Source organism: Globicephala melas, chromosome 7 (assembly GCF_963455315.2).
Source record: "Globicephala melas chromosome 7, mGloMel1.2, whole genome shotgun sequence".
NCBI classification, from domain to species: domain Eukaryota; kingdom Metazoa; phylum Chordata; class Mammalia; order Artiodactyla; family Delphinidae; genus Globicephala; species Globicephala melas.
Window position 1 is genome coordinate 72964344 of NC_083320.1, and position 27464 is coordinate 72991807.

A 27464-nucleotide genomic window follows, 5' to 3' on the forward strand; every position below is an offset into this window, starting at 1 on the left:
AAGATGTGTGTGCCAGGACAGCTAGGAAAATTACCTACATTTCAAAATACCTATATTTCACCCCCATGAAATGGGAATAATAGTATCCTACTAGCTGGGTTTTGTGAAGACTCAGTGGAATGTTGTATGTGAATAGCACTGTGCTTGGTACAAGCTAGTAACTGTTGTCTTCTATCCAAGTAAAATTTGTTAATTCTTTTTAATTATCCCTTCTGATGTCTGGATTCTGAAAAACAGATATTCCTCCATATGCTCTCAGCACAGTGCTGTAGGATTTTGTCCCCGCGAACCCCTTCCTTTCTCAGCATCTGACTGAGGAATTTAAATTATCAATTTCATAGGAAAAAATTAAAATAAACAAATTCAGTTATTATGAAATGAAGGATGTTCCATACATATATTCCTTAGAGTGTCCCTCAGTGAATTTGAATAGCTCACAACCAGCTATATTATCTGCTTCTGAGTGTCATCCTGTTTCAAATTCCATATTCACATTTGATTGCAGAAAATAAAAACTCATTTTAAAAAGTTCCTTGAATCATAGAATTTTTGTTCCCTTTGTTCACTCAGTAAATGCCAGATCCTTCTTATTCTAAGGTCTCTTTTAGAGGCTGGAATTTTACAGTTGGAGTTAATGCAGTTTTTCATCTCTTACCTTATCAGGGAACAAGGACAGGATAAAGTAGTACATGAAAAAAAACAGAAAAGAAACTAAGCCAAGTAATCCATGTGAACAAGTTGGAGCCAAACTGTTTACTTCTCAGTCTTCACTTAGAGTCTCTGCCTCTATGCTTTTAGCAGATAGTTGCTAACGGCTCTCACAGGTTCTTGAAAATGCAAAATAAAGAAAATAATATGTTACCTGTCTCCAGGAGATGGTCTATTCTGGAATACACTCATGGAAAGCCTTAGCCCGTAAAGGTGCTTACTTATTTCTTATGAATCTCTTTAGCCAAACTCTTCTCTGCTAAATTTCTGTGTCAGGAACAAAACATAAACCCCTCCACTCCCCGTTGTTGCCTGTTATTCTTAATATTTCCACTTCTCCGCTCAGGAAAAAACAAAAGAAAAAAAATTGAGGAAATCAAGAAGATTGACTATTAGAAATAAAAAACAAATCATCACTGTGAAAGAAGAACCCTGGAGCCAAAGAGATTTTTATTTTAAGTTGTGATGGGGCTTGTTGGTCCAAATAAAGAATATCACCTAAGAGCCATTCTGCTCAAGTCTCTTCCAAGGTAAAACTGTCAACAGGGTGTAAGCCTTAAACAAATATGTTCAAATTCTAATGTATGATCATAAGAAATGAAGGGAAAACATTTACAAACCTCTCTGCAGGTAATATTCCCCAGTTCATTTTAGAATTTCAGATGAAAGCTGACAATTATTCTACTGCAGACTTAGACCTTTGAAACTGTCTTAGAGCCCAAGTTCAGGAGGCAGTTAAAGTGCCGGGGCTGCTACTTCCCACAGAGTATGTGAAAGTCTGATGGCTACAGCCTGTTCTCCCAGACTACGATTTCCATGCACCTATCTTTCACAGTAAGAAGAAGACTCACTAATGTATGACCCCCTCAAATGAAAGAGGCTGAAAAACCATTCTCTGCTGTGAAATGCTGGGCCACAAACAGATGAGGAAATTTAAAAGGGAAAATGCGGGAAAGAACATTTGACAAGACCTGACGTCCTCTGGTTTGCATTGCACCTGAAAACAACTTGGAACTTAACTGATGAGGCTAAAAGAAGAGAGAAGGATTGTGGCATGAAAGGGGAGGCTTTTATTCCCCACCCCCCACAACGTGCCGTGATTTTGAGTGTGCCACTCTCAGATGCACAAGCCCCCAAATCACTGTCCATCTGTCCCAGAGCCTACTGTGACAGCTGCATGCCTTCAGAATAACCATCCATTTCTCATCCTTTGCTTTTAATCTCTGTCTTTCTATGGGGAAGAAGTTAGACGTGGGTCCATAGCCAACCATTATTTTAGAATATGGTACTTTTTAGTAAAAGTCGCCTAGTGGAAACCTAAGGGGGTCAGACACATAATAATTAAATTGTGATGGGGCTGGGCAAGCAGAATGTCTGGAACCATACTGGGGAGACCTAAAGTGTCAGGGCTCAGCCCTGGAGGAGGGGAGATGTTGCAGTGGAAAAGGAGAGAAGTCCAAGGACACAATCACTCCCATCACATCTTTCAAGAGCCTGCTCTGTTTAGCAGCAAGAGGGGCACAGGTAGAAATTGGGTGGGTCTTCACCTCTATTTCCAGACACCCCTCAGGTCCTCATATGGCTTTCTGATTTCCTCCTGTTCAAGCTACTCAAATGCTAGGTCCAAGAGAAACAAGAAGAATATGGTTAGACATGGAAGGGGGAATATTGGATAGCTAATAATTTGCAATTTTTAAACCAATCTTCTTTAAATGTTTGTTTGACTTAGAGGAGAGACTATGTGCTACATCGGGAGAAACTGACAGGGAGGGTATGTGGGGAGCCTTCAGTTTCATTTGCTTTCCTGAGCAGTTCAGTTCAGCCCTGGCTACGACCACACGGAGGAGCAGCAAAACAAAAATACGCTTTAACGTTCCTTGTTACAAAAGCCTCCCGAGTGGGCAGTCTCACACTGCCCCAGCCCACTTGTCTTGTCCAAGTATCCCTTTCAACCACACACAGCACAAAATATGAGAAGAGTTCTTGCAAAAACCTGTGTTCTTTCTCATTTCACATCCAGTAATGGTTAGTGTACTCGATTAGGTGCTTGGGGGGAGAGGCCTAGCAATCCCACCATTTCATCCATCTCTGGTTGAACAGCCAGCTGTGGATTCTCAAAGGCCCCTACCCTTTCGCCCACCCGCCACTGAACGCTGCTCAAGACTCTTCACCCTACATACCTCTTCTCTCTTCAGATTTTGAGCTGTGCTAAGAGTAAAAATCCAGCAAAACAAGCAAATATCCTCATACGTCAGGGCTGAGTTGGGAGAAAAGCTAGCTCAGAAGATTTGTGCCCCAGCAATTTCAAAGAGTCTGGCATATAGTAAATGTTCACTAAATACTGGTTGAATAAAAATGTACTGACGGATGAGCCACGGGGGGATGGGATAAGGATGATGAGCTGTCCCCTGCCTGCAAATATAATCGAAGGTACATTCATTTATAATGTGCCTCTCTCAATTTATTTTTCAACAATTACAGCTGATATTGAAGTGAATGTTGTTTACACATGTGACACTAAGGAGTGGCACTGAATTAGAAAAAAAGAAACTTTTCTGTGCTTTCCCATTTCTGTTGGCCTCTTGGTTTGGCCTTGGGCAAACCCATGTGATCTCTCTGAGTAGACACTAACACCCAGGTTTAAAGCTGATGTCAGCTACCAAATCCTCATATCAGCATGTTCTTCTTGCCACTGACATACAAATTTGAAAAAAGGGCAGGTTTCAACTTATGCTGATGTTAGACGAGTGAGTAAACCAGCAGCCACCTACATGTCCAAACTCCCCTCAGGTCATCATGTGGCTTTCCCATTGGCTCAGCAGTCCCACAGTCATGTTACAGTGTGGATCACCTGGCATGGGCTTTACGATTGGTTTCCTTTAAATGAACCTCAACACCCCTGCTGGGTGAACATGTGGAGAGTCTGACAAAGATGTTTATGAGGTAGGAGATACACCACAGGACACCTCGAAGTTGCTTTTGGATGGAATGAAACTTGGAATAAATGCAACGTGAGATAGAATTATAAACTGACTTAGACTATTAACCATAACTCTCTCAGATGCACACATAAAGAAAATGATAACTGATTTTCATAATTACAACCAGAGAGACTGCAAAATGCGGAACTCTCTTTTGAATCTTAAAATGAGGATAGTGTGTACTGTGATTTCAGTTTCTGTTTCAATATATTTGGATTCTATGAAAAATCATATTCCACTATAACATATAATGCCAACATTTTATTAACTGTAATGTCAGAGTAACTAGAATATGTAAATGAAATGCTGCATAAGAAAGAATTGATGGATCCCTGATTCCCCATAGGGGAAAAGGAGGTGAAATTTACAGAACTCCTCAAGCTTATTTATGGTAGTGGAGAAACTCAGTCACAGTTATGTAAGTCTACTGGAGAGACTCAGAGGAAAGAACATGTTGTCAAGATTCAACATTTTTATACCTTCACAGGGCACTTTTCCCAGTTTTACTTTGGTCATGACTTTAAGCATAGGTGGAAGAGTAAAGAACTGGCTGTTCTATTAATTTATCTACCTCAGACACTTTCCTGGAACTTCCCCTGTGTATGGCTCTGTCTCCTATTTCCTAACGCAGAGGTCAGATCCCAATCCTCACAACCTGGCTCAAAAAACACGATCTAGGCCCAACAGATTCACTGACTGCAGAGTCCCTGAACTAACACACTGTGTGCAAATCAGACACGTAGCAGTGGGAAATGAAATTGTAGGTAATGATTTAGCGAGCGATTGAGGAGTTGGCTGGGAAGTCATGTGGACCATTTTCAAGTGAGGTTTGAGGGAGTGCAAACTATGAGCGAGCATTTGCTCTCGTGGTAGGTTTATAAATTCATGTAAACTACAGTCCCACTGTGCAGAGAAAATATAGCTTCTTCATTTGAATGCTGACTCCTTTCATCTTCTTCATGAACCCCCATCCACTGAGTAACAAAAGGAACAAAGCAAAATAAAACAAAATACTTTAGTTCTTAGCTTGAGGTAACAATTTTGGTATTTCTTTTGTATTACTCAATTTTTTAGAATTTTATTGCTTTCCTTCTCTATTTCAATATGGCACCTGGGTCTATGGGGTGAGTGGGGCTTAAGTGACCTTGTGATTCTGAATGGAAAGAAGCCTAAAGCCATTCAGTATCCTCTGTCTCCTCTAGTCTCCACAGCCATCACCCTTGAACACCTGGTCACAGCTGGCCCTGCTGGCACTCACAACAGCCATTGGCAGGTGGCATCACTTGTGATCTGGTCTCTTGCAGTGTGGACCGTGGCTGGTGGCCCTCCTTGGCTCATGTGGCCTCACTCTGCTCTTGCTGAAGGTAAAGGGCTATGACTCTCTCCCATTCATCTGCTGCTGCATCAAAACACTCTTGCTAAGAAAGAGAGCTCCCCAAACACTCAGTTTCCTCCACGTTGAATCCACATCACTGGAGCACCAAAGGCAAGCCAAAAACAGTAACACATCAGAAAGTTCATCTTTTCTGCCACACAGCACCTCTAGGTTTACTTTGATGAGGCTGTCGCAGAGAGCTGCAGAGGGCAACATGGGAATCGTTGCCTTCCGGAGTTCCAGGTGTGAAGTGCAGCAGAATCTTCATGTTATTTAAGTACCCAAGGTTATCTAGATGTTCCTAATGCTACCCACTGCCCTTGACCTTCAACCTTGAGGTGGCAGGAGGAGATAAGAAGAAGAGAAAACTAGGTGTCTGATGTCTCCTTTCCTCCACCTCTGCCTCCTTCTTTCTCCCACCATCCTTCAGGCTAAAAAGGGTGGGGTTTTCCATCACTTCACCTGCATCATACTATCCTCCCACCATTACTAGTCAAGCCTTGGGGCTTAGCTAGGTTAGATGGAAAAAGGTGTCATCTGCATTCACTGGGAGGAATTCTATGATCTCATCCATCCAGGTTAGTTCCCAGAATTCTAAACGGATTTAGAAAATCCTCTCTTTCATCCAAGACTGGTTTTCAAACCTGTTACTTTCTCACAAGACAAGGGATTTTATGGCTGAGCAAGTGTCAGAGGTGGAAAGGTACCAAGAATATGACTTGGGACTTCCCTGGTGGCACAGTGGTTAAGAATCCGCCTGCCAATACTGGAGACACGGGTTTGAGCCCTGGTCCGGGAAGATCCCACATACCGTGGAGCAACTAAGTCTGTGTGCCACAACTACTGAGCCTGCGCTGTAGAGCCACCGAGCCACAACTACTGCAGCCCAAGTGCCTAGAGCCCGTGCTCCGCAACATGGGAAGCCACCGCAATGAGAAGCCTGCGCGCCACTCGCCACAACTAGAGAAAGCCCATGCGCAGCAACGAAGACCCAACGCAGCCAAAAGAAAAAAGAAAAAAAAAAGAATATGACTTAAGGGGAAAGGTAAAACATATTAGTTTAATATTTTGCAATAGTGTCCCTATTTCACTACAGAGAATAGGAAATATATTTATAAAGGGTGAGGGAGTTGGTCAGAAGTGAGAAAACTGAGATGCAACACACAGAGAAAAATTAAGTCTGTTATTGGTAGAGCAGTAAAATGAAACCCACAGTCATCTTACTAGAGCCATTTGGGTTATAGAAGACTCTCTCCAGCTACTGTCTCCTTGAGGACTCCTTTTGTTTGTTTATTTGTCGAGCTTTTCCTGGGTCCCCTTGCTTCTGTACAAATCTTTAATTACTTGATTTAACTTGAATGCATTTCTGTTCCTTAGAACGAAAATATCTGAAAGAACAAAAGCTTTCGGTTAAGGCTTTCATATTCCACAATGTATTCATTGTGCACATGAGGGTCACCAAGTCTTATTTCACGTTTCCTGGAAAAATCTTTCTAAGCAATCCCTCCACCTTACCCTAGATCCCAGTTGTCACGTTCCCAGATCACCACCATGTCGCCCTAGCTGGCTGGGCTGACTACGGTTTCTCTACTCCCTTATTCTGAAATTCTTGCCCCTATAGTCTTCCTGAATCTCCACCTTCACCACATCCTCTCCTGTTCAGAAACTTACACGTTCGACTTCTCCCTCCTCCCTATCACGTCGACTTGGATTTGCCTCAGTCCAGTTTTCAGGCTCTGCTCTTGTAAACTAATCCAGAACCTCTCCTTGCTCACCATTCCCCTGCTCTAGGCAGGCCAATGTGCAAACTGGCTCAAGAATAGAAACATTGCTGTCTGTGCCTTCTCTCGCTTTTTTTATTTTTGCACGCTTTGAAATGATTTTTGCCCCCCTCCACTGATAATTTAATTCCAACCTGTTTTTCCAAGCCTATCCCAAATGCAACTTATTTTCCATTTCTCGGAATTGTTAGTTACTCTGGGCCATGCCACACTACTTTAGAGCTTTATTACATTCCCCCTTTGAATAACACATAATATCAATAGCTAATATTTATTGAGTACCTTTTACGGGCTAGGTGCTTCACAGGCATAGCTCATTTAATCTCCACACCAACCCTATGAGGTGGGTACAATGATACACACGTTTGAAGGTGAGGAAACTGGGTCTCCTGGCAATTCAGGAGCTTTCCCAAGATTATAGAGCTGGTAAATTGTTGGAGACACAATTCGTGCAAAGAAATCAAATGCCAGAGGCTAAACTTTGAGCCAATATGGCATTTTACCCCCAAAGAATTACTCCTTCTAACTTCAAGTGTCTTCATCGTATCTCCCCAACTAGACGACTAGCACCTCTATGGGCAGGATCACGACTTCTGTGCTCTCTGGGTCTTCCTAAGCAAGCACATAGTAGACCCTTGAATTATACTTCTTATCTCCCCATTACTGGCCTCTCCCATAGAATCATCATTTTTCAGACAGAGCAACACGACTTTTCCATTCAAGGTGTCCTCAGACTCTGCCGTGTTTATGCACTGCATCTCTCCCCTTTGTTTCCATGAATGCTCTGGGAGCCCCTGCATGGCTAAGGTGACAACCACCAAAGGTAGGCGGCATCTGACGCCCCCGTGGAGACTCCAATTCTCTCCGCCCATCTGCCAGGCATGACTTCTGACATCCCAGGACGCTGGCCACCACCTGACGCCCTTTTGCAGTGCCAGCGTGACCCAGTGTTCCTAAATCCACCTTCCAGACACACCAGTCACAAAGGATTTTATAAACAGGATTGTAGCCTGCAAGAGGTGGTCTCAGGCCAGTCCCCCTGAGGCTGGGCTTTTAGAGCAGAGTTTAAAGGAGACCCCAAAGATCTCTCATTAAAATACTCAGCAGCCCTGGGATTTATTTGGAGAGAAAACAGCTGCCCCAGCAATAGTGGAGAAGTGTGTGGTTTGCTAACAGATTTTAAACATTAGAGCTTAGTGTTTCAAAGGGGATTTTTCCCAGAGGGTTTCTGTTCCCTTTCCTAAATAAGAAGCTACAAGCACTTAGGACTGCCTTAAGATGCAGAGAAATGAGGCTCTGAGGAAGTCAGCATTTGGTTTGGGTCTTTGTGGACGGGGTGTAGGAGCTTCTGCAAGCCTAGACCTGGCAGGAGGTTCTGCAGCGGCCACTTTGTCGTGAGAGGACTTGGGGTTGGGGAGGGGTGGAAAGCGCTCATTTCCTCAGAAGGCCTCCTTCCAACAGTATGGAGTCTCCCTTCCTCTCCAGCCAGCACAGCAGTCTCTTCAGAGGCCCCGGCCTCTCTCTCCTTCCCCTTCCCACCTGCTGTCCTCCTTGGGAGGAAGAGGAGAACAAAGCACACTCAGAAGGGTCTCCCCAGTTCCTCAGAGCACAAGCTTCTTGTGATACTAAGGTCGGACTGTGGGAACGAGCAACAAGGTCAAGGATGACAAGATTATTTCAGGATCCCCTTAAAAGGCCTGTTGTTTGTTTAAATTTCTGCCCACAGCTGCCTGTTTAGGAAATCTAACAAAAGCACCATGAAATCCTGTTTGATCTCAGCCGTATTCACTGGTAATCCCACAGGATAGGAAAGTGGAGTTTGGTTCAAGGTGGGGGAAGAGTGGCTTTTGTGATCATGACAAACATCAGACACTTCCCCTTCCAGACATGTCAGGGGATGTTACAGGTTATGGGAGGTGCTCAGGAAAAGATGAGCTTGTTCTTTCCTGGCCTGCTTATGTCTTTAATCATCAACTCTTCTTGCCTGCAGAGGATGGAAAAGAACTCCACAGGCCTATATTAGTCAAGGCAGCACGGAAAGGGAGAGGTGCTTCCCGTAAGAATTCACCCTTTCCCTGCAAGTAGGGGACTTATTTCTATGCCTGCTCTACCTGTGCCTACTGCAAAATGGTCTTGGACCTGGTCCCTTGCCTGCAGAGAAAAAAGTGAGACCACATCACTGGCCCCAACTCACCGAAGAAAAGTGGATGTACCCTGCTCTAAGAAAATCTGATTCCTGGAAATCCAGACTTATGAAAGTAAGATTAAGTCAGCGATTAGGTAGGGTTTTCATTTTACTTGAGAAACATCAAAATAGTGTCTCCCATCCAAGGGCATTTGAAACACAATCTGGTTCTTAAAAATTTGATCCCAATCAAATTCTTGGGAATTGCATCATATACAGTTTTAATGGGAGTAGGGGAACTCATTAACTACATCTATGCAGTCCCAAGATTAGGTGGGGAAGCAAAAATTCTCGGGACAGAAAAAGGTTCACTAATCAACTGACCACTTTTGTAATTAGTTCCCACTTAATAACCTCCTATTATGTTGGTGTCGACCCTCAAACAAGCTAGCAAGATCTTTGTTGCACACTCCCATGTGGTCAATAATACAATGCAAATCAAATGCAAATTGATTGCAACAAAGTGAAATTGCATATTCTGCAAAAGATGCAGGCTTTCATCTGACTTGGACGAGGACACAGCTTGAGCTTCATAAAAGAGTGATTTAAATATCAGAGAATTAAAAGACCCTTGGGAGAATAAGTGAAGTCCTTTAATATTTTTGCAAAAAAAAAAAATGACCTGTTCAATAACTGTGTAGCAAAAGTCAAATGTGAAGTGAAGTGGCTCTTAAAATTTTGTCAAACTTTCTCACACCATATACAAAAATAAACTCAAAATGTATTAACTTAAATGTAAGACCTGAAACTGTAAAACTTCTATAGGAAAACGTATGCAGTACACCCTTTGACATCGGTCTTAGCAATATTTTTTTTGGATCTGTCTCCTCAGGCAAGGGAAACAAAAGCAAAAATAAGCAAATGGGACTACATCAAACTAAAAAGCTTTTTATACAGTGAAGGAAACTACCAACAAAATGAAAAGGCCACCTACCGAATGGGAGAAAATATTTGCAAACAATGTATCTGATAAGGGGTTAATATCCAAAATATACAAAGAACTCATACAATTCAATATCAAAAAAACAAACAACCTGATTTAAAAATGGGCAGAGAACCTGAACAGACATTTTTTTGAAGACATACAGTTGGCAATGGGCACATGAAAAGATGCTCAATATCACTAATCATTAGTGAAACACTAATTGAAACAACAATGAGATATCACCTCACACCTGTCAGAATGGCTGTCATCAAAAAGAAACAAATAAGTGTTGGTGAGGATATGGAGAAAAGGGAATCCTCATGCACTTTGCTGGGAATGTAAATTAATGCAGCTGCTATGGAAAATAGTATAGAGTTTCCTCAAATAATTAAAAATAAAACTACCATATTATCCAGCGATTCCACTTCTGAGTATTTTTTCTAAGAAAAAAAAAAACCCCACTAATTCAAAAAGGTATATGCACCCACATGTTCATTGCAGCATTATAGCCAAGATATGGCAGCAACCTAAGTGACCATCAGTAGATGAATGGATAAAGAAGATGTGGCATATATAGACAATGGAATACTACTCAGCCATAAAAAAAAACGAAATCTTGTCATTTGCAACAACATAGATGGACATAGAGGGTATTATGCTAAGTGAAATAAGTCAGAGAAAGACAAATATCATATGTTTTCACTTATGTATGGAATCTAAAAAAGCAAAACAAATGAACAAACATAACAAAACAGAAACAGAGTCATAGATACAGAGAACAAACAGGTGATTGACAGAGAGAAAGGAAGTGGGGGAATGAAAGAAATGGATGAGGGAAATTAAGAGGTACAGGCTTCCAGTCACAAAATAAATAAGTCACAGGATGAAATGTACAGCATGGAGAATATAGTCAAGAATATTGTAATAACTTTCCATGGTGGACAGATGGTAACAAGACCTATCGTAGTGATCGTTTTGTAATGTATAGAAATAGTGAGTCACTATGTTGTGCACCAGGAACTAACATAGTGTTGTAGGTCAATTATACTTCAAAAATAAAAATACTCACAGAAAAAGAGAGCAGTTTTGTGATTCCCAGAGGTGCGGGGTAAGGGGAGGGGGAATTGGATGAAGGTAGCCAAAGGGTACAAACTTTAGTTATAAGATAAATAAGTACTAGGGATGTAATGTACAACAGGATAAATATAATTAACACTGCTGTTATGTTGTATATTGAAAGTTAAGAGAGTAAATCCTGAGAGCTCTCATCACAAAGAAAAAATTTTTTTCTTTTTTTTTTCTTTTGTATCTAAATAAGATGATGGATATTCACTAAACTTACTGTCGTAATCATTTCATGATTTATATAAGTCAAATCATTATTCTGTACACCTTAAGCTTATACAGTGCTGTATGTTTGATTATATCTCAATAAAACTGGAAGAAAATTTTATTTTTAATTAAAAAAATTTGTCAGCCACGTTAAGCCAAAAAATCAACACTTGATTCATTTTCTGATTCTAAAAATTAGCAAATAATTACAATTATAAGATAAGATTCTGGTAAACATAAGATAGACACTAACTTGTTTTGTGTCATTTCTAACAATAAAATTCAATCAATACATTAAAAAATGCCATATATGGTGAAATTCTGGATCTTGTTTTAAGTGATTTCTCCTTTAATTTTTAAAACACCAATTATTAAATATCAATTACCCTTAAGTAACGAGGACACCTGTGGTTCTTTATAATTTCATCTATATTATTTTATTTAATACTCACAGCCACCCTATCTCTTAGACTGAGCAGCTATTAGCACCATTTTACAGGTAAGAAAATTGAATCCCTGGGAAGGTGATTTAAATAGCACCACAAAGTTAATAAATATTAGATTCAGTTATGTAGGCAGTGCAAGTATTCTTATTATGTAAATGAGGAAGTTATGTCTCTAAGAAGTTAAAGCCTGGGCCACATGACTAGGAATATTAGTTATATTTGAACCCAGGCCTTCTGACTCCCAGATCAGGCCTTATCCTACTGTATCATCAGAATTTTTTACAGAAAAAAATAGCAAATCATGATATAACCAACATTTTGAGCACTTAGTATCTACCAGGTACCATCCTAAATGTCTTATATGTTCCTCTCATTTAATCCGTACAGTAATCCTGTGAGACAAGTACTGTGCTTTAAGCCTTTATCATTTTACAAATGGGGCAATCGAGACTCAGGGAGTTTAACTGCCCAGCGTCATACAGCTGGTAAATCACAACAGCTAGAATTAGAATCCATGTGTTTGTGCTCTTAACTGACACACTACTGCTTCTCCTTTCAGGAATAGGTCTATTCCACAGAGTACACTGTGGAAGGGAAAAGATCAGGGTCTTTTCCCTTAACAGTTATGGGACAACCTTGCATTGTGAAATATTCAATACATTATATTGCCAGGAACGCTCTTTCTTCACCTGGTTTATCGGCACAGCAAGGAGAAGCCTGAAAGAATGGGGCACAGGATAGTGAAATTTGACTGGAATGCTTTGAGAGCAGAGATGGCAAATAAGCTTCTTCCAAGTGAGATATTGGTACTTTACTACTGATGGGCTTACTGCTGATGGTGTCACTGCTAGAATGCAGCCTGAGGCCAAATCTGGGGTCCTGGGCAAAGAATTGCATGAGCTTTGAACAAAGCTGCCTCTGGAAGGGGGATTGGCCCATGCAGGGGCCATGTATCAATATTTCCTATTTTACCCTAGGGTAGAGTGCCAAGGTATAGGCACTTTAAGATTCAAGGGACTCATGAAGATTATATTCCCTAATATTTCACACCACGCACGATGAGTGCAGAGGCTGCCTGAGATGGCAGGGGGTGGCCAGGGGGAGGTGAACATAAGAAGTGCCAATACTCTAAATTCAAGAAAGAAAGACTGACTGCGCTTTGATCATAATAACAAGTAACTACCAAATTCAGGTTTAAACCCTTGCCAATCAGTTAACAACCTTGAATTGGTAACCATGCTTCTGAAAGTCAGCCAATCAGCAACAACCATACACTTCTGAAGGTCAGCCAGTCAGCAGCAGTCACACTTCAGTGACTGCTCTTTCCATGGCAGCAGGTCAGCCAATACCTGACCACGCCCACTTCTGAAAGGCCACCAATCAGAGCTTGGTGCTTCCCCAAACCCTATTTAAGAGCAGTCATCCTCTTTCTTCAGAGACTTTGTGTCTTACAAACAGAGCTCTCCGTTACTTAGTGAATAATACATCCGGCTCTTTGTTTCAAATATTAAGTGGTAGCTTCTTCCTTGTCCAGGGGAAAGAACAGAAAAGGAAAAACATGGAAGAAACCATTGTTATCATATATCTGAAAAAGTGGAAAAGGTGTAAAAGAAATCTCCACCAGACATAATGGAAGCACAAAAAGCCTTAGAAATTCTCTCTCTCTTTCTAATTTTGCCCTAAAAATGTCAAACAGAAACCTCTAGAGTATTCAGGAAACAAGGATCCGTTGCAATCTCCATTGCTAGGGAGGGATAATCACTGTTAGATTGAAGTATATGTTTAATTCATTTTAGATTGAGTTAAATGGGCATTTCAGTCATAAATACACCAGACTATATTTTTCTTCAGTGACCCATTTGCCAAAAGTACTACAGTGATTAAACACTAAGCAAATACATACATAGGTAAGATAAAAAATAGCACTGAGATGTTGAAAAACTAAATTTACCCAACACATGTAAGCCTAGTGCAGCAAGGTATATGTGGTATCTGTTTTTATTAATGGATTTCTATTTCTGGATTCTTTCTCCCTTCCTGCTTTGGTAACACTAGATGTAGGTACAAAAATCTAGATATTTATTCAGAAATCGGTACTGTACGATTGATGAGTTTATACAAACAATATAACTAGGGCCATTATAGTGTTAAGTGAGTTTTGAACAAATAGAGTTAGAAATCCAATTATCTTTCCATAGAAAGCTTTTGTGTAGAGACATTGTTATATAAATGAGGGGAGCGAGTGGAAGCATTAGAACAGCAATTTCTCCTGCCTGCATAAGGACATTGGAGAATTTCATCCTGCACATACATTAATCCGTTCATAATGGCCTCCCCTCTGTGGTCAACCCACAAAGATCTCTTCTGGCTACTGGATGCTTCTTTTTGGAAATGGAGCAGAGAGTCAGGAGCGGGTAAGAAATTAAAAGATGAAACACAAATTCTTGCACTGGGCAAATGGCTTAGAACTAACTTCAGGAAAGAAGGCACCCCTCTGCTGGCATCTCAGTCTAGGGCCTTCAGACCTTACCAGAGGTGACAGAAAACAGAAATTCCTTGCAGTGCTTCCAATTTGACTGATCTACAGTCAGCCTTAGATCAGTGCCTCTCAATATTTAATAAGCATCTAGTTAAAAATGCCGGTCCTGATTGATAAATTTGAAGTGGGATCTGAGATTGCAAATTTCCAAAAAGATTGCAGGCGATACCCATGCTGTTAATCCACGGACTTAGCCTAGCGAGAATCTAAATTCACTTAAGCCTTAATCAGGACAAAGAGATTTCCACTTGACTCTCAGCAATGGGCGTTAGAACCACAGTCAGGAGGTAGCTTAGAACTAACTGGTCTTTGAAAATTACTAGCTGTGTGACCTCGGGTAAGTTACTTATCCCCTCTGTGCCTTGTTTTTCATAAAAGTTTGGTTATGGGGATTAAATGAAATAATGCTTACTACATTAGTAAGTAATATCAGTGCCTGATATTCAGTGTTCGCTTTGTAAATATACTAACAAAAGCCATCTGGCTTTACTCCTTCATTTTGCGGAAGTAAAGATGAGTCTTTCTGAGGTGAAGAATCTTGCCCAATGTGACGCAGCTTGCTAGTGCCAGAGATTGAGCGGGAACACAATCTCCTGACTTCTAGGCGAAAACGCTCTCTGCCATCTAGTTAGAGCCCATTGCTAATTGAGAAAGTTGGCCACAGCATGCAGTCAGCCCCCTTCCCTGCCCCAGCCTCACACACCCACAGAGCAACTGTGGCTTAACCCACACACCCAAATATTTTTGCTTTAGCCGGTCCTGACGGCTCAAGTCTTCTACCGTTAATTATGAAGATTACTCAGATAATTGATTTAATTGAGAACAGAGAGTATCTCAGTGCAACCAGCCAAAATGGATTAGATCTTCTCAGTGCAGTATGCAGAACCCTGCAGCTCTCAAGAAAAGACATTTCATTTCCTCCTTGGGGAAAATTATGAATGCCCCAGTAGAACCTATGGTATAAACTCTACATAACATTAGTCTTGGTGACCTGGTCCACAGGGATAAAGTTAAATCTACTCCAAGTGTTGGGCACCTACAGCCCTCTCTTCTTCCCTTAGCATCTATATAGAAACCCTCAAGAAGAGTTTTTAATGCCCGCACTTGACAGTGATGTCTGTGGGGAGGTCAGAAAGCAGAGAGAGTAAAAATTCTCTCCCTGTGTGGTTTTGCAAATAGGCATTAGCCACAGGCTGTTCCAGCTCAACGGCAAACAGTAACACAAACTCTTTCCTTTCTCCGCAGTAAAAGGAATGAAATGACTTCTTTCTACAGTGCTGAGCTATGAATAACTGAACTGGAAAAAATATTAGCTGTCTGTCTAGTGTTGCTACATAATACAAAATATATCATTCCAGCATCTGCCCAGTGAAAATTTACAAACACAGGGGCTTCCCTGGTGGCACAGTGGTTAAGAATCCGCCTGCCAATGCAGGGGACATGGGTTCGAGCCCTGGTCTGGGAAGATCCCACATGCCACGGTGCAACTAAGCCCATGTGCCACAACTACTGAGCCCGCGAGCCACAACTACTGAAGTCCCTGTGCCTAGAGCCCATGCTCCACAACAAGAGAAGCCACTGCAATAAGAAGCCTGCGCACTGCAATGAAGAGTAGACCCCGCTCGCCGCAACTAGAGAACAGCCCACGTGTAGCATTGAAGACCCAAAAACAGCCAATAAATAAATAAATAATAAATTCTTTAAAAAACCAATTAAAAAAATTACAAACATACTAGCAAATGCATGACAAAAAATATCATCACTTTGGTTGTCCTCATTATTTTTTTTTAATAAATTTATTTATTTATTTTTGGCTGCGTTGGGTCTTCGTTGCTGTGTGCGGGCTTTATCTAGTTGCGGCCAGCAGGGGCTACTCTTCTTTGAGGTGCGCGAGCTTCTCATTGCGGTAGCTTATCTTGTTGTGGAGCATGGGCTCTAGATGCACGGGCTTCAGTAGTTGTGGCATGTGGGCTCAGTAGTCGTGGCACCCAGGCTTAGTTGCTCCGCGGCATGTGGGATCTTCCAGGAACAGGGCTCAAACCCGGTCCCCTGTATTGGCAGACGGATTCTTAACCACTACGCCACCAGGGAAGCCCTGTTCTCGTTATTAGTGCAACCAAAAGGGGGCAATCAATCTAGTTCTTTGAAATCGACTATTTTAGTATCCACTTATCCTAAATACACAACCTTTTCAACAACTCAGCCTCACATCACTTTAACCAATGTGGAATATTTTTTTCTGCTTCTACATGCCTTGAAACCATGTCGAAAATCCAGTAGGTAGAACGCCTTGGGGAGAAAAGTCAGCTTAACAAGATACAGAAAGCTGGTGCTATGGATACAAATACTGAACGGTGTGTTCCTGACATCTTCATATTTGGGAAACTAAAACTAAGGTGGTTCTGGACGTTGGTGATGGGATGTGGAACCTTTATCTTTTAGGTGACTGGTGACATCCTAATCAGAGTTGAGATGGAAAGTAACAGAATAGAAACATTTCTATCCTTTGTGGGTACATTATACGATGTCTTCGTTTCTTTCAAAAGCCCCCGTGAACCTGCCATCACAAATCAAACCTGTCTGAGACGTTACCTTACATGCTTTGGCAACATTAATTATTTGATAGAGTCTGATCATTTCTCATCCCCTGTTACGGATTGGATTGTGTTCCCACACCCCCAGAAAAAAAAATGTCAAAGTCCTAACCCCAGTACCGGCGAATGTGACCTTATTTGGAAATAGGATAATTGCAGATGTAATTAATTAAGATAAGGTCACACTGGAGTAGGGTGGGCCCCTAAACCAACATTACTGGTATCCTTATAAAAAGACGGCAGTATGAAGACAGACACAGACAGAACATGTGAAGATGGAAGCAGAGGCTGGAGAGATTGCCAGCCGTCAATCCCTGAAAGTCAACAGAAGCTAGGAGAGAGGTAGTGAACAGATTCTCTCCCAGGACCCGCAGAAGGAACCAACCCTGCTGACATCTTGATTTTGGACCTCTAGCCTTCTCTTCATTCTGTGAGAGAATAAATTTCTGTTGTTTTAAGCTACTCGGTTTGTGATACTTTAGTATAATAGTTCTAAGAAATGAATATATCCCTTTTATAGGGATTGTTACATTTCCATCCTCTATGTCAAGTCATCAGAGGGTTGGCCCTCTGAGATGAGAATGAATCTGAGATTCCAGGGAGCTTGAAGATAGAAAACTTTCCCAGTCCAGTGCAGGCTTTGGACTGAGCCAGTGTTTTGTTGGCGATGTGTCACTTTTTTTTAAAGAACATAGAAATGACCTTGAGTCTCCTTGACTGTCTGGGAGCTGTCAGTGTGAAGCAAAACACATTTGGAAATGTGAAATTTTCACTGCACCCCTTTCAACGGATCACCACTCTTTTATTCATTCCATGAATATTTATCTTCTGCCCACAGGGACAGGAAACTGACCTGTGGAGTACTTAGAAGTAACTGGTCTTATCTTTGTTTGAGTTTCCATAAACATTTATATTCACAGCATCACTGTCACAATCCATAGTTGATTGATTTTGGAGTTGTGTGTTTCTCTAAGCCTTACGAACAGATAAGGACATACGAACGGACAAGAGCTAGCAAAATTCCTGCTCAGGGTCTTTACATAAACCTGCACCACTGGTTATAGTTTATGCTGGAAAATAGCTTTCATCTCACATGGCATACAGTAGGCCAACACTGATGGATTAGTAACGAATGCCAAGGCCGAGAGCTTTGTATTGAAGTCAATTATAAGACCACCCCTGGACCCAGCAGGAGCATGTGACGTCTCTGCTTAGCACATGGGGGTACAGCAGCAGTGAATGGGCTGAGTATTTCCTCCCCCTGCTCTTCAGACTCAAGTGAAAACACTATGCAAAACACAAAATATAACTTTAATAACAGAATGTGAATTAACAGAATGAGGAATCTTGGAGAATGTCTTAAGAAGCTCAGCAAGCATTTTCCCCAGCCCTTCTCTAATGATAGTGTATCCTTCGACTGCCTAAGCAACTCACATGTCAGCAGCAGCAACTCCAAGTGCTTGGAAACTCTCGGCCAACTATTGGACACAATCTTTGTTCTTCAGAACACATTAATCTAGGTTTATTGTGAAAATCAACTTTCTAGACATCCCCTATCCAAGTAGCTTGTAAGGATAATATGTGCTAATCAGAGGAAAACGAGTTTCAACACCTGTGTATTTAAACAAGTGCATCCCATATAAAATAAGACCATCTCTGAATCAGTCAGTCTCCTCCCTGGGGAATTTCATGCTGGTTTTTATAGTTTGGCAGATCAAATATCATCAGTCTATGGATTGGTTTCACTTCTTTGGCTGTAAGAAACAGAGAATGTAGGGATACCAGTGTAGACTGATTAGCCAGCCTAGGTCACAATCCCACCTCTGTGGTAGTAGGGTGTGGAGCTTGACTGATAACCCTATTAAGATCCTATAAAATGGGGGAAGAGTTCCTCTGATTGGAACCAGCACACCAGGGACGGGAGAACATTCTGATCAACAACTGTGAATACCAGAGTCCACTTCAAGATCATGAGCCCCTTAAACTCAGGCACCCCCTATTATATCTCTGTGTATCCTCCAGAGTTTCTAGCACTGCACTTGAAAATAGCAGTCTTTCAATAAATGCTGATACAACAAAGAGGATGCGGTGAGGTATAGAGCTCTTTTTCATACCTCTGCCTCACCTCTTCTAGAACCTGGTCTGACGCCAAGCCAGAAACTGGGCCCCAATCCAAGCTATAGTGGCTCCAGGACTTCCAATTTGCACAACTTTATGGGGGTGGAGGGTCACTTTAGTGTAGAATGGAGTCCGCTGGGCTGGATGAACCGTGCCTGGGCTCTTCGCAGTTAGCTCAGTTAAGGCCTCATTCAATCTGAATGAGAAACCTAGGGCTAGTTTGAACAGGTTGCTCCTAGGTGAGGCCAGAACCAGACTTTACCCTGTGGCAGTGAAATAGGCAGAATGAACTGCTGTCTGGAGCCTCCCAATATCCACCTCGTCAATCACCAGACATTTCTCAGCCTGGGCTCTATAGCACAGGCTTCCTGGAATCCTCAGACACACGACCAATCTCAGTTCTTCTCTGCAAGGACGTGGACCGCTATTTCCCCTCCTTGCTCTCGTCTTCGGGAGCTCCCCTCCTAAAGGCCCTCTGCCCAGTCACATCCCCTCTGAGGTCTTTGAGTGATAAGCTGGTTTGGAAAAGAGAGCACTTGACTGTCAAGCCAGGCTCCCCACAACATCTTAGAACTTACTGACATCTGCTGGACAGTTTCCCTGTCTCTGGAAAACATCTGAGCCGAAGCCTGTGCTCTATATGTGATGGTCCCAGGACGTTGGTTTCTGGACTGGGATAGGAATGGAGAACTTGCCACGCCCTGCGGAGTGCTGTGTCTGCTCAGTGAAAACGGGGCCCCTCCCCACAGAGAACAGACTTGAGACTCTCCAGCCAACTTCAGAGACAAAGGCTGGGATGGTGAAAATGAACGCAAGGCAGAGTTGGGCAAGTTTGGAGGGCTGGAATTGGTGATCATGGTCAAAGTCTGGATTCCCGTGTGTTTTCCTCCAGGAGAGACCAGACATAAAGCTGTGTTCAGAAGCATCAATTTCAGGGCATAGAGCCTTATCCTGGGCTCTGGGTTTCCAGAGCCAGGTGATGCTGCTTGACTGGGTCTGTGTTGGGCCAGGATAAATGCTGAAGGAAGTAAATGTGGCCCTCGGTACTACCTGCTCTCTCAGTTCAAAGCATTTCGTGGTCTCCGGCTGCCTGCTGCAACCCCTGATGCTTTCAGGGCAGTGCACTCCTCCTGTCAGGGAGGAATGAGCCAGTAGACTAATTTATTCCATCTTGGTGAAATTGCATTTTTAAAGAGAACCTCAGGGTGAGATTTATGCTGAAATCCAGTACCTCCATCCTAATGGTAGCATTTTAAACCTCAGTGTAGGCTAACGTGGGGCTTCTGGGACCCCTCAGATGAGCCAAGTGGGGCAGCTGTTGGCAGGCAGCTCCTGTACCGAGCAGAGCAGTTATTACTGCCATCTTGGCCACGGAATCACCCCACAAGGAGACCACCTATTGGACTGCCCACTTCCCAGCTTCTTCCCCTTCTCTCAGGATATGGGAGAAGTGCTAGCTGGCTGCTGGCTGCTCACAGGCTCACTGGGAGGCCCCTTCTGGAAAAGCTGCCTTCCAGTGCTCCCTGTCTGAACCACCCCTCCCATCTGGGGTAGTCTCATCTACCGCATCTCATCTACCCCTGAGTCTCATCTGGGCTTCCCTCCCAAGACGCCAGCTCAGTGCAGAAAGAGGGAGACCAGCTGAGTAGGTGCTCCCGAGGAGGCAGGGAGGCCTGCAGCAGGCCTGCAGCCAGTGCTGAGGAGGGGGGCCTCCCGGAGAGCAGAGCTACCCCCTCCCACCAGGCACACAGCCTGCCCAGGCCAACCTCACAAACCGGGCGCAGGAAATACCAACCTCAAAGGCCCCCCGCCTTTGGGGCCCCATCCCAGCTCCAAAATGCTTCAGGCCAGAATCTAGGGAGAGCTCTGAAATTTGACTTCTAATAGCTGGGTGTTGCCTACACTTGTTGTTCTAAGTGACCTCTGGACTCTGGGGGTAATTATACAGTGGGATTTGAGGGTTTAGGGGTGGGTAGGCTCGTACTGGCAAATGCCAAAGGAAGGTACTATTTCCCTTAAAAGCCTGTTAGGGCTACATCCTCCAGTGATGAAAGAGGTCAGAAAAATACCATGATATTACTTGCTGTCTACCCTAGCATTTGGCCTCCCTGAGGTAAGGCACAGAGGCCAGCACTGCCTGTCAGATATGAAAGGCATCGCTATTTAGCAATCCAAGGACCGGCAGAGGATTTATTCCAACGACCTGTAGTTCAAGAGTTCCCAGGATCTGGTCTTCATAGTGGTCCCTAATATCCTCAAGGAGCCCTCTCCTCACAAACCCTCCTGTCTATCCTGGGCGGACTCATTGTGCTGGCACAATCGTTGGTTCACGGTCTCGTTCCTGTAGCCCCAGCTGCACCCCTGGAATCTCCCTCACCGCTTACCTGAGTCCGGGTCACGTTTCAGCACGCACCCCACATCCCATGTGCTAATGAAGCCTTCTGCATCTATTCCTTCACTCCCCACCCACACCCTCGTCTGTTTCATGTACATGGTTACTTATGTATTTACTTAGGTGTGTCCTTTCTCGTGGAAGACAGTGGGTGTTTTGTTGTGTGTCTTTCTGTATCAGTACTTCAAACACAGAGCCTTTCACTGCAAGTTACCCTGGGAGAAGTCCCTGATACAGCATCCCTGAAAGATGCTCACCTGTCTCTCCATGAACATTTCTGGTGGCAGGATGCTCATGACTTCATCCCTGGCCATTCCAATACCCAATAGCTCTAAGTTTTATTAGGTTCTTCTTTACACAAAGCCAAAATGGGCCATATCTGGTCCCAATTCTGCATTATGAGCAGTTGCGAGCTCTCAATATTTAAATTTGGATTCTCTTCTCCAGACCAGAGAGCTGCAGTAATTTTGCCTGTTCTTCATTTATTGTAGTTTCCATATCCTGCATCATCCTGGCAGCTTTCTCCTGGGAACTTCCTTGTTTCCAATATCCCTCATGAAATGTGCTGCCCAGAACTGACTGCAATATTCAGCTGTTGACGCTATGCATTCTGGGTAATGAGCACAAAGTACGGGGGGAGGCACACAAGGGAGGTGTTTTGATGATTATTGTGATGATAATGATCATGACTGGATTCCAATGATCTTTGCTTAAAACAAGAGGGAGATGCTCTTTAAAGAAAGAAAGCAAATATTTTACCCAACCAAGGGATTCCAGTTTTAAAGAAAACCAAAAGTGTAGGAATTAGAACCACCTGGATTGCGGCAGACGTGGAATCCATTTTCTCAATTTTATCTCATAGCTTTCTGATGGCATCATTGTGGTTCGTGTGAGTTCTACAAAGAAGATTATGTAACTGGTTCTCCAGCCATAAATGGGCCAACTCAAAAGGTAAGTAGAGCAAGTTGGAGAATGAAGGGTGTCAAAGCTATAAACCTCCCAACCCGGCACTGGCTGACTCTTCAGATCCTTGTTAGAAAACAGCTGCGTCAACCAAGTAGCCTCAGTGGTCCTGGAGGTGCTTCCACATCCCCAGGTCCCCATTCCTGCACTCCTCACCCATCCCTAAGCCTGCTCCTAGCACCTCACAATCTCTGCGGTTCCTTTAAAGCGCCAAATCGGGAGAACAGAGTCATCGAATTTAAGAGCATGGCCACCAGGAACACATGATTTCCTTTTCCACAAGATGCTCAACATACTAAGTGATATCTTACTTTAGGGCTTGGGAGACCAGATGATTTTCTTTGGTTCTTAAGGGCCTTTTGTGTATCTCTATGGCCTTAAATAAATGGATTTTCCTCCTCTGACCTTCGGTTTACTTCCTACTCCAAAATCTATAAAACCAAAAGTCTACAGCTAATGGAGGAGGGAAGCCTAATTTCCTTTTTTCAGGAAAGCCTAAGAAATCAGACGATTTTCCTAATCACTTCAGCCACACTGACCTTTGTTTCTTTTTACTTCTGAGGTGTTTATTTTCTGTATCATTTATGATACGTTTTCACTGTCTTTTTACTTTTATTTTCATAGAGAAAAGGACTAATCAGCTCTGGAAGGAGACTCTTCTAACTCCCTCAGCAAGTTTAAGGGACTTGCCTAAAGCAGCAGAGCTGGTTAGTACAGGAACATGCCTTCTCCTCCCGCAACCAGACGTTAAGCTCCCAAGAGGTCAGAATAGACCAGGTTGGCACATTCTTCTTTCCAGATCCACCCAGTGGCTGGCTTTGGAAAAAAGTACCCCAGGCCACCTTAACCCCAAACTGGGTTAGAGCTTGGATCTGTGACTGAGGCTGCTTAGAGATGTGTGATGGAAAGGAAGTGCTCCTGGGTGTTCAGTATAGCCCTGAGAGACTTTTGGTTGCAGAGACCCTCCCTGGTAGTCACCTACTGATCTTTAGAATCTGCTTATCTTCATCATCTCTTACCCCATGCATGGTGGTATTTTGAAAGACAGCAGCTGGGCTTAGGATAAGGAAGACGTAGCTCACAGGCTAATGGCCTGCTCTTTCACCTGGAGTTCTGATATGTTTTCTGCCCAGACAGGAAGCCAGGGGGACCCCTCATTCTCCCAGTCTTAATCCCAGGCGCCTGTCACTCCAAAACTACACAGAACAGAAACCCATATGGTGATCACAACATATGCCTGGGTATAAGCTGACCCCAAATACAAAATGATTCCTTATAAAAAAAAAAAAGCCAAAGGAAAGTTTTTGGCCAATTTAAAGGTATCAACTTTTAGGGATATGGATGAAATATCCAAGTGTCTACTCATAATATTTAATTTGTTAATTAAATTATATATTGATATTAAAAAGCATGCATTAGATAAAATAATGCTTAATTTAGAATTTTTTCATATTCAGTCATTTGAATATGAGTCATTTGCTCATATTCAATCTCCACCTATATGTTCCATCTTCATTATCTCCTTCAACACAATGGCCAATTTTTTTCTTTTTATCTTTTACTAAGTTTTCCAGAGTACATGCCTTCATGCTTCATTGTTTGACAGACAGCACTTTGAAAAATCACGTCTGATGATGTTGCTGAAAAATGTCTTTCAAACCATAAGCTTTCATAACAATAGGAGCTTCCATTCACCCTATAGGTTGACAGAACAACCACTTACATTTCTGCTTTTTTAAATGCTTGCAAAATTCAACAACTAAAATTTTGAGGACTACCCCCAGGAATAATTACTAAATCTGCATCAAATGTCTATGCTTCCTTTTAAAAGGAGTTCCTTTCCATTAGCTGACCTCTATAAAAATGCAAAACTAGCAGTGACTGAATTGTTTCAGGATTTTTTAAAATTATATTTTATCATTAAAATAAAAAGGATCTTGACCTGGAATATGAAAAACTTCATGAGAATTTGAATAATATCTATATTTATATTTGCATCTCCCTCCTTTCTGTGAAATAGCTTTGAAGAGCAAACCTTGCCTAAAAGTAAGGAGGATCCAATTTATAGGTTTTCCTGGGGTAATTATTACTAGTGCCTCCTTTTAGTCTCAAGAGTGTCCCAGTTTGGACAATAAATTATACAGTTATTCTACTTATAACAAGGAGTGTATATTGCTCTATATTCTAATTCTGTGGCTTTGCCAAGGCACCCAACATATTGGCTGTTCAGCAAGTTTCCTGTGAGACTAATATCTGCATGGCTGCCAGACAGAACCAAAGGCACGGTAGTTGGAAATTGAAGCAATGCAGCTAATTATCTAAAATGATATTAAAATGTCTAAGATTCTGGTAATTTGACAGTCAACACAGCATCTGCTTCCAAAGGAAACATTATTATTATTATTATTTTTTTTTTTTTTTTGCTGTATGCGGGCCTCTCACTGTTGTGGCCTCTCCCGTTGCGGAGCACAGGCTCCGGACGCGCAGGCTCAGCGGCCATGGCTCACGGGCCCAGCCGCTCCGCGGCATGTAGGATCTTCCCGGACCGGGGCACGAACCCGTGTCCCCTGCATCGGCAGGCGGACTCTCAACCACTGTGCCACCAGGGAAGCCCTATTTTTTTTAAATAATTCTTTTTTAAAAAATCTGATTACAATTAGTTAAGAAGGGCTGCTTTGATCTGAGAATAGTGGACAAATCCGTGCAAATCCACTCCCACTCATCAGAAAATCACTGTGAGCTCCGCACCCGCCCCACCCCCCACCTTATGGATCAGAAACTTCATCTTCAAACATGAAGTCTACCATTCAAGGTAAAAACCAACAAAGACCCAAAATTTGCTACTTAAAACTAACCTCCTCGTGACTTCCCTGGTGACGCAGTGGTTAAGAATCCGCCTGCCAATGCAGGGGACATGGGTTCGATCCCTGGTCCAGGAAGATCCCACAGATCAGAGCAACTAAGCCCGTGTGCCACAGCTACTGAGCCTGCAGGCCACAACTGCTGAAGCCCACGTGCCCTAGAACCTGCGTTCCGCAACTGCTGAGGCTGCGTGCTGCAACTACTGAAGCCCACGTGCCTAGAGCCCATGCTCTGCAAAAAGAGAAGCCACCGCAATGAGAAGCCCGTGCACCGCAACGAAGAGTAGCCCCTGCTCGCCGCTACTAGAGAAAGCCCATGTGCAGCAATGAAGACCCACCGCAGCCAAAATAAAAATAAATAAATAAACATTAAAAACAAAAAACAGGGCTTCCCTGGTTGCGCAGTGTTCAAGAATTCGCCTGCCAATGCAGGGGACCCGGGTTCGAGCCCTGGTCTGGGAAGATCCCACATGCCACACAGCAACTAAGCCCGTGCACCACAACCACTGAGCCTGTGCTCTAGAGCCCGCGAGCCACAACTACTGAGGCTGCGTGCCACAACTACTGAAGCCCGCATGCCTAGAGCCTGTGCTCCGAAACAAAGAGAAGCCACCGCAATGAGAAGCCCATGCACTGCGACGGGGAGTAGCCCCCGCTCGCCACAACTAGAGAAAGCCTGTGTGAAAAAACAAAGACCCAACGCAGCCAAAAATAAAATAAAATAAAATAAATAAATGTATAAAAATAAATAAATTTTAAAAAAAAACAACAAAATAACCCAAAAAACAAAAAACTAACCTCCTCTGTTTCTCCATTCCTGCCTCTGAGTTGACTGCCTGGGTATAATAAATCAGTCCAGGTCAGTGAGACATGTACCCCAAAGATAAGGCATTTATCATACTGGGTGTGGGATAGTTTTAATTTAAGGGGCCATTAAATAAACCGCTTGCCTTTATATCACCTACTGTATTGTACTTTAAACATGGCCCAGCAGTCTCACGAAAGCTGGCAAGAGCTGAGCTCTTTCTCTGTGCCTAGCTTTGAGCAGCCCATCTCCCTGGATCCATGGATAATGTAATGGAAGAGGGTCTTGCCAGGGGGGTGTCTCTTAGGTATCCCCTTCCTCAGCCATGTAAGGGTCTCCTCCGGCTGCCTAGCAGCACAGGAAAAGTTCTCTTGGGCTACAGTCCTGGGGACACACTTGCTCTGTGTAGAGAACCTCTAATCCTCTCTGCCAGAGCTCTTGTCTGATTTCCCCTGAACCAAAGGACAGCTGTCCCTCAAAACAACCAGGACCTTGAGGCTTTGCCCTGACCCCAGGCTGTGAGGATAAGAGAAAAGAGAAAGATTTCTTTTATCTCCTGCACTCTCCAAACTTCTAAGACAATGGCCTCCTCACCTCTTTCTCTTTGAAAGAGTTTTCTTCCTCCTTCCATTTCCTGACCAAGGGCACAATGGGAGAAACAAGGAAAAGTGAGGGTAGGATGTGAAGCCAACTTTCCCCTGTGCCCTTAGAAAGTAAGGATGTGATTTCTTTTTTCCCTCTACACCCCCCTCCCCCCAGTAACCTTCTTAGACACATTGTTTCTACATTGAAATGTGTCAGCCACATTCTCAGTGTCAGGCTCTGGCCAGCAGCTGCTCCCTGCACTGTATACAGATGTGTACCTATACGGCCCAAAGACCACTGAGTAACCAGCAACACTGTCCCCTGCACTCTCTGCTGGCCTGAGGCCTTTGCTGTCTTTTGCAGCCTGTCCCTGTGGAATGGTGCCGTGACATCACTGTATGCCCAACCACTGGCCTCTCTGTCCCTGAGGTCCCAGGACCCCAGTGACCTTGACAATGGCTTGGCCTTCCAGTGGTCCAAGGCTGTGCTGCTCAGCTTGAAGTTGTGCTGTGGTGACCCTCAAGGCCTATTCTCTCTGCTCTCAGCCCACTGGCTTCCTCATATGCCACTGCCTCTCCTGGGGAGCTGAGTGGAATGGCTGGGAGAAAGGCTCAGGTCCACACAAGCCACGCTACAGCTTGGCTCTTATTTTCGGTTCAGGACAGCCCTGGTATTATGTTTACCCAGAGCCTTTTTCTTCTTTCTTCCTCCCTCCCTCCCTCCCTCCCTCCCTCCCTCCCTTCCTTTCTTCCTTCCTTCCTTCCTTCCTTTCTTCCTTCCTTCCTTCCTTCCTCTCTCTCTCCCTCTCTCTCCCTCTCCCTCTCTTTCATTTTCTGATACTGACTACAAACCAATAAAAAGGAAATTTTTACCA

The 27464-nt window shown here is 43.2% G+C and overlaps 1 protein-coding gene across 1 annotated transcript in view; it reads left to right on the forward strand.

The window, feature by feature from the left end:
- The window catches only part of CCDC148 (coiled-coil domain containing 148), a 480287-nt gene that overhangs the window by 377003 nt on the left and 75820 nt on the right, over positions 1–27464 (forward strand). The window contains exon 17 of the mRNA XM_060302422.1: positions 22239–22327. The gene's annotated coding sequence lies outside the window, so the exon portion shown is untranslated. The remainder of the gene's footprint in view (positions 1–22238; positions 22328–27464) is intronic.